The sequence below is a fragment of the Scyliorhinus torazame genome, chromosome 10 (assembly GCF_047496885.1).
Source record: "Scyliorhinus torazame isolate Kashiwa2021f chromosome 10, sScyTor2.1, whole genome shotgun sequence".
Classification (NCBI taxonomy): Eukaryota; Metazoa; Chordata; class Chondrichthyes; order Carcharhiniformes; family Scyliorhinidae; genus Scyliorhinus; species Scyliorhinus torazame.
Genome location: NC_092716.1, coordinates 52,514,162 through 52,520,942, shown reverse-complemented (window position 1 = coordinate 52,520,942; position 6,781 = coordinate 52,514,162). Strand labels below are relative to the sequence as shown.

Genomic DNA, 6,781 nt, shown 5'->3' with positions numbered 1-6,781 from the left:
AGCAGCTCCATGCCACAGGACTCCGTGCGGTCCTCAGGCTGTTCCCAGGGACATACACCGAGATAAACATCAGTTGTGGCTGGAGGATCAGCAACTCAGTGAGAGACGTTCTTTGATCCGGCCGAAACTTGCTGGTCTTCAAGTTCAAAACGTTGTCTTTGACTGAGTATTGCAGACTGGTTCGTCCCAAGGTCCAGGATGACATGCTGACTGAGGCTTGGGGAAGCCACCACAAAGGCGCAGCGGGGAAAGGTCTATCAGCCGTAGTACTCGAGGGGCTGTGAAATGTGTTGAACTCTCAGGCTATATGCCAGACATTGAATGTACTTTTTGAACATCAACTGTACTCGGACACCTCAGAGGAACATGCTGTATGAAGGAAAGTTGCGTCCTATTTATTGCACCTCCTGGGATTTCGCAATTTGGAATGTATTTGACCTCAGCCTGTATGCCCGACATGGAACATATATTGTACTTATAACAAGATAATTATAATTGTCTAAGAGGCAATTAAGAGTGAATGGAACATACCGCAGGGAGACAGGTCGGATTTTATAGCGCTTTCCGTAAAGAAATGTTTTGTCTTGTGCTTCTATAAACTTCATGAAAATATATTTGGGGGGGGGGTAAATATTAGATTCAGCAGAATTGACTGCATGGAAGAGTCGGAGGACTGGAATCGCAAAGGCTGCACCGACCCGAATTAAAGGGGAGGGCCGTTACCAGGGCAACCGCAGCGCCAACGGGCCCACCCCCGCCGCCGCGCGCTCCGTGACGTAGGCCAGAGGCTCCCGGCGGAGGCGGTATCGCGAGATTGCAGCTGGGCGCATGCGCGGTCGGGGCAAGTGGTGGCATTTTGTTCCGACTGGAGCGAGCGTGGAGTTGGAGACCGGCTTTCATCAGGTAAAAGGAAAGTTCACGCTCAGCTCCGGCGAGTGGTACAGGATCGCTTGGCCTTAGCTTACGTGGGGGGTGGGGCACCCAGGGAGCATGGTCCCCGTACGTCCTGCTGTGAAGGGAAGCCCGCACCACCCCTGGCCTCTCCCCCGCGGCCTGCGGCTGAGGTGCGGGTTGTGGGGATGGGGGTTGACAGGCTGGGCACTCACTTCTCACGGCTGCATGGCAGCCCGGGTACGGCGCGAGCTTAGCTTCCACAAAACTGAGGACGAAAACATTCCCACGTGTGCAAATGAATGTGATGGGGCGGCTGGGTTGGACTAGACGTGCCTCGGCTGGGCTTTGTTTTCTTAGTGAAGTTTACTTTCCGCCTTACATTCTTTTTAATGCACAATTAATCTGGTGGAAGTGTATCCTGCCATATTGGTCACGAACTTGTCACTAAGGTAGAGATAGTCCATTTAGCTGCCTGTGTGTTACCTCCTTGCCCCCCACCACCCGATTTTCCTTTGCCCACCAAACTTCCCAGAGTCGCCCTAGCCAAGAACTGCTCCGTTCTCTAGCTTTTCTCTTAATTTCCAAACATATCCCCACTCGGGTCACCTTGTCCATGAAATTCATGCCCTGTTCTCTCAACCCTATTCCCACTAAACTGCTGATCACCCAATTTCCTTTTCTGGTCCCTGGGTTAGCTAACTTTGTAATTGCCTTGCTCATCTCCTTTCCCTTAAACTGCTGCCATCACACTTCCAACAGCCCAGCCTTGACCCTGTGCCCTGGTCACTGCAAATTATACTCCTCTCTAATCTCTCATTCTTTGAACACTTCACCTCTCAAATCCATGAACATTTTAGCAACTCCAACCTCTCCAGTGAGGTTTTTGCCAGACCACAGTATTGTAACAAGTTGTAAGTGAGTGTGTGTGGCTGTGACCATGACACACTATCCTTCCTCATCCTCCTAACCACCTCCTTTCATGTGGTTGACCACATCCTCCTCCCTGCAACTCTGCTCCATTGTCCATGTTAGTGGGATTACCCTAATTTAGTTCTGGTTTTATCTATCCACATGTGGCCAGGGCATTTCGAGCATCTATCCAAATGCGGCCAGGGCATTTCGAGCAATGGATTTTCTTTCCACCCTGACACTGTTACCTCCTGAAGTCCCTGAGGAATCTGATCTTGGCCATCTCTTCCTTAAAGATGTAACATTAGGTTCCAATGTAAGCTGAAATGCTCAGCTCTGCCTCTTTAACACCTCTGTCAATTCCCTCCACGCCCATTGTGTTGTCAGTCTGCTTGTTGGACGTAAAACCCTGAATGAGCCATAGCTTACTTCAGGTGAACATTGAAAAGACCAAAGCCACAGTATTCAGCCTCTGCCACAAACTCTTTACCCTCAGATTTGATTTTCTACCACATTTGGCGATGGTCTCAGGTGAAATCAGACTGTTCTCTACATATATTCGATTTGATCCTAAGCTGAACTTTGATGGCAGCTATTACTATTGTAGGTGAGAATCCACAGCTGCCTCTGTTCTATTTGTAAACCAAAAAGTTGCATGAAGTAGTTTAAATTGGAATTAATTTTATAGATTGCAGGGTGGCACAGTGGTTAACACTGCTGCCTCACAGGAACCTGGGTTCAATTCCGGCCTTGGTAACTGCGTGGAGTTTGCACTTTCTCCCTGTGCCTGTGTGGGTTTCCTCTGGGTGCTCTGGCTTCCTCCCACAGTTCAAAGATGTGCAGGTTAGGTGGATTGGCCATGCTAAATTGCCCTTAGTGTCCCAAAAAAAGTTAGGTGCGGTTATGGGGATAGGGTGGAGGTATGGATTTAAGTAGGGTGCTCTTTCAAAGGGCAAATGACCTCCATCTGCACTGTAAATTCTATGATTCTAAGAGCCTGGATGGGGTGCACTTTCAGAGGATTGGTGCAGATTAGATGGGCCTAATGGCTCCTGAACTGTAGAAATTCTATGATTCTAATAGTCTGTTTCAGCAATAGACTGAGTTTGTGAAATCTTTTTGAAATGAATACCCCAGTGCCACAACATACTTGGGCATTACAAAAATCAGGAGGAATAGGTGAGAAATGATCCCCCTCAAGAGGTATTTCTAACATTTTCCCTAATTATTAATACTAAAAATGACACTTCACATTGGCATTGCTTTCACAGTGCTTTCTGTGCACTCATGTATTGTCTTGAATGCAGTAGTTCAGATAACCTAACATTTGGACACTTGGGAATTAAAAATATTAAGTGTATTTTCACTTTGGGGGCCACATATTAAAAATAAACTCAGTTTCTCTTGAAGCTGTAGAATTTTGAGAACCAAGCTTTGCTTATATCATAATTATTTAAACCATGCCTTTACATCTTACTTTCTGTACGTTCAGAATAAAGCTTAAATATTCTGCATAGTCTGAAGTTGTATTTAAAATGTTGACCTGTAGTTTCTTTAACCTTTTTGGCAACTGTAAGTAAACACTATTCATGTAAATGAGAAGACGGAATATGCATTTCAGATTACAAAATAAACAAAAATCCTAAATGACTGAATAATTTATTTTCAGTCAGCTATGACCGATGAATGGTGAATATATTTGTTAGTGCAAATTAGCAGGTTAAATCTAGATGCATGCTGAATGGAGCTAGTTGATTCATACTCTTGAACACGAGGAAGAGATTTGAACCAAAAAATGTTTGGTATCTTTTGATATCACAACGTTTGGTATATAAAAGTTCAACTGAAGTGATTTCTATTAAATGTATTATACACAATGAGGGAGGTCCATTAGCTCAGTTGGCTGGACGGCTGGTTCATGATGCGGAACGATGCCAGCAACGCGGGTTCAATTCCTGTACCTTGCCCCTCGTCTGAGGTGTGGTGACCCTCAGGATAAGTTGTCACCAATCAGTTAGCTCTCTCTGAAAGGGGAGAGCAGCCTATGGTCCTCTGGAACTGACGACACTTGTGTGCACGCTCGTGTTGAATCAACTAGAATCATGGGATCAATTGGATATTCTACACACATTTTTAACATGCACCAATACATTAACTCAGCCTGTTAATGCCCAAAGGATTAAAATTCAGCATCAAAATCTGTTAGTGGCTGTTAATTAGTTGGCTAGGAATAATTCGTATTTTTGTTTTTTTACAATCGGTCCAGTAAATTAATAAATCAAGTAAATTACCAAGCCTGGAACTATTATCTAATGTCAGATTACTGTTAAGGATATTCACGGATAAATATTTGGAATTACTGGCATCTTACAGCAGGAGAGAAAACATTATCCTACACCCTCATTCTCTGTAACCATTGACATGTTTAGCTACCTACGTCCTTCAATGGCCCTCCACCATTATCCAGCTCTATTGAATCATATGCCACAGTAGGAGGCCATTTACCATCATGCCTGCACCAGCTCTTTGAAAGATCTATCCAATTCGCCTCACTCACTTGGTTGTTCCCCAAAACATAGCAGTTTATTTCCTTTTCCAGTATACATTCAGTAGCCTTTTTAAAGTTATTGAATTGGCTTTTCCCATCTTTTCATGCAATGCATTTTAGATTATTATAATTCCATTAAAAACAAATTCTATTCATCTACCCCATGTTCTTTTGCCAACTGGCTTGAGTCTATATCCACAAGTTACTGACTCAAACAGCCACTGGAATTGTTTTTCTCTCAAACCCCTTCATAATTTTGGGTGCCTCTTAAACTCCTCTTAACCATCTCTGTTCTAAAAAGAAGTACTTCAGCTTCTTTAGTCTTTCCACATAACTGAAGTCCCTCATCCCAGATACCTTGCAAGTAAATCGCTTCTTCACCCTCTCTTAAGATCTTGACATCCTTGCTAAAGGATGATGCACAGAATTAGACACAAAACTCCAGCTGAAACATATCCAGCGGGGTTTATAAAATGCGTTGCTTTTGTTCTCTGTCTAAAAGACACAACTAAGGGAAAGCTAGAAAGGTACACGAGGGAGAAAGGAATCTGTTTATAGGGTGAAATAAATTGGGCAGGGGCTGTTGAGGGTCTTAAGCACTAGTATACGCCAGATAGCATGTTTCCATGCAATAAATTCTAAATAAGCCTCCATTTATAAAACCAAGGATCTTGTATGCTATTTTTAACAGCCGTATCAACTTGCCTTGCAACCTTCAAAGATTTTCCCATGTGAACCACCCAGCCTTCATTCTTGCACTCCCTTTTAAATTGTAGCAATTAGTTTTTATTGTCTTGCCTTATCTTTCAAAATGCATCACTTCACTTTTCTCTGCATTGAATTTCATCTGTTCATTTCTTCAGTCAATTTATGTCCTCCTGAGATCTGCTGTTGTCCTCCTTGCTGTTTACCACATTTCCAAGTTTTGTGTCATCTACAGACTTTGACATTTTGTCTCCTATACCAAAGTCCAGGGCTTTAAAAAAAATATTCTTCCATAGGATGCGAGCATCACTGGCAAGGCCAGCATTTGTTACCTATTCATAATTGCCCTGGAGAAGGTGATGGCGAGCCGCCCAATTGAACAGCTGCAGTCCATGTGGTGTTCATACACCCATAGAGCTGTTAAGGGAGTTTCAGGTTTCGGATCCAGTGACAATGAAGGAATGGCAGGCAATATTGATCCAAGGCAAGAGTGTGATTTGCTGGGGATCTTGTGGTGTTTCCATGTATCTGCTATCCTTGTCCTGGGTGGTAGAGGTCATGGGTTTAGTTCTAGTAACTGAACAAGGAACACCACTACACTTCTCTCCAATCTGAAAAACTGTTTACGATAATCATTTCTTTGTGTGTCTTAGCCAGTTTTGTATCGATGCTGCCACTGCTCCTTTAATTTCATGGGCTTTAATTTAGCTAACCAATCCCTTATTTGGTACTTTATCATAATGACTTTTGAACATTTATATACACAGCACCAACTGCAGGTGCTCTCTTATTTCATCAAATAACTTGTATTTACAGTTGTATGATTTCATATTTTAACACAGACTTTAGCCTAGTTATTTTAAATAAGTTAATTGATTCTACTGAAATAACAAACAAATACATAAAACCTGTCTCTGTTAATACATGAAATTGCTGGATCTTTTTCTTAGATTCCTAAATTCGTAGCAATTTCAAGATCTTTTGAAATACTTCAAACAAATTTAAGCCATGGCAATTAAAATATAAACATTTACATAATTCTAATGGCAAAGGTTACTTTTACATCCTAAGATTTGGTTTAAAAAGCAAAAATCAGAAGACATAAAATTAAATTTAAAATACATTTTCACAGTAATTTCATTATAATAAAGAAATGGCATGGGTGGAACTGTATTCAATTTAAATGTATGTGCCCCTTTGTCTGGTTAGGTAGTTAAAAGTCATATGACCATGGTTTAATTGGAAGCAAAAGGCCAAGACGCCCTAGTAGAGGCAGGTGGGTGGCAAGGTTTACAGAAGAACACTGAGGCATGCAGTACTAAGGGTGTACTGCACTTTCAGAGGTGTGCCATCTTTTGGATAAGATATGTCAAGACCTCATATGCCCCCTCAAAATTTGAAGTAGAGGATCCTGTGGCACTATTTGAAGAAGGAACAGGAGAGTTCTCAGTGCCCCAGCCAATATTTTCCCCTCAACCAACACATTAAAAAGATCATTTGGTCATTTATTTCTTTGCTGTTTATGTGACCTTGTCCACAATTGGCCTGCTGTGTTTCCTATATTACAACTGTTCCTGCACCTTCCAAAGAGCTTCATTGGCTGTAAAGCACTTTGAGGTAACTGGGGACCGTGAAACGCATTAAATAAATACATGTATTTCTTTCGGACAATAAAAAAAAACAAGGATACAATGACAGCTTCCTCCTGCAATCAGGACAAGATCT

General features: G+C 42.4%; 1 protein-coding gene across 4 annotated transcripts in view; it reads left to right on the top strand.

Moving 5' to 3' along the window:
- The first annotated feature begins 820 nt into the window (after window positions 1–820).
- Window positions 821–6,781, top strand: part of znf507 (zinc finger protein 507) — a 61,631-nt gene continuing 55,670 nt past the window's right edge. For 3 of the 4 annotated variants that reach the window (XM_072518113.1, XM_072518112.1, XM_072518111.1), the window contains exon 1: window positions 821–903. The gene's annotated coding sequence lies outside the window, so the exon portion shown is untranslated. The remainder of the gene's footprint in view (window positions 904–6,781) is intronic. The other variant, XM_072518115.1, reaches the window with a different exon arrangement.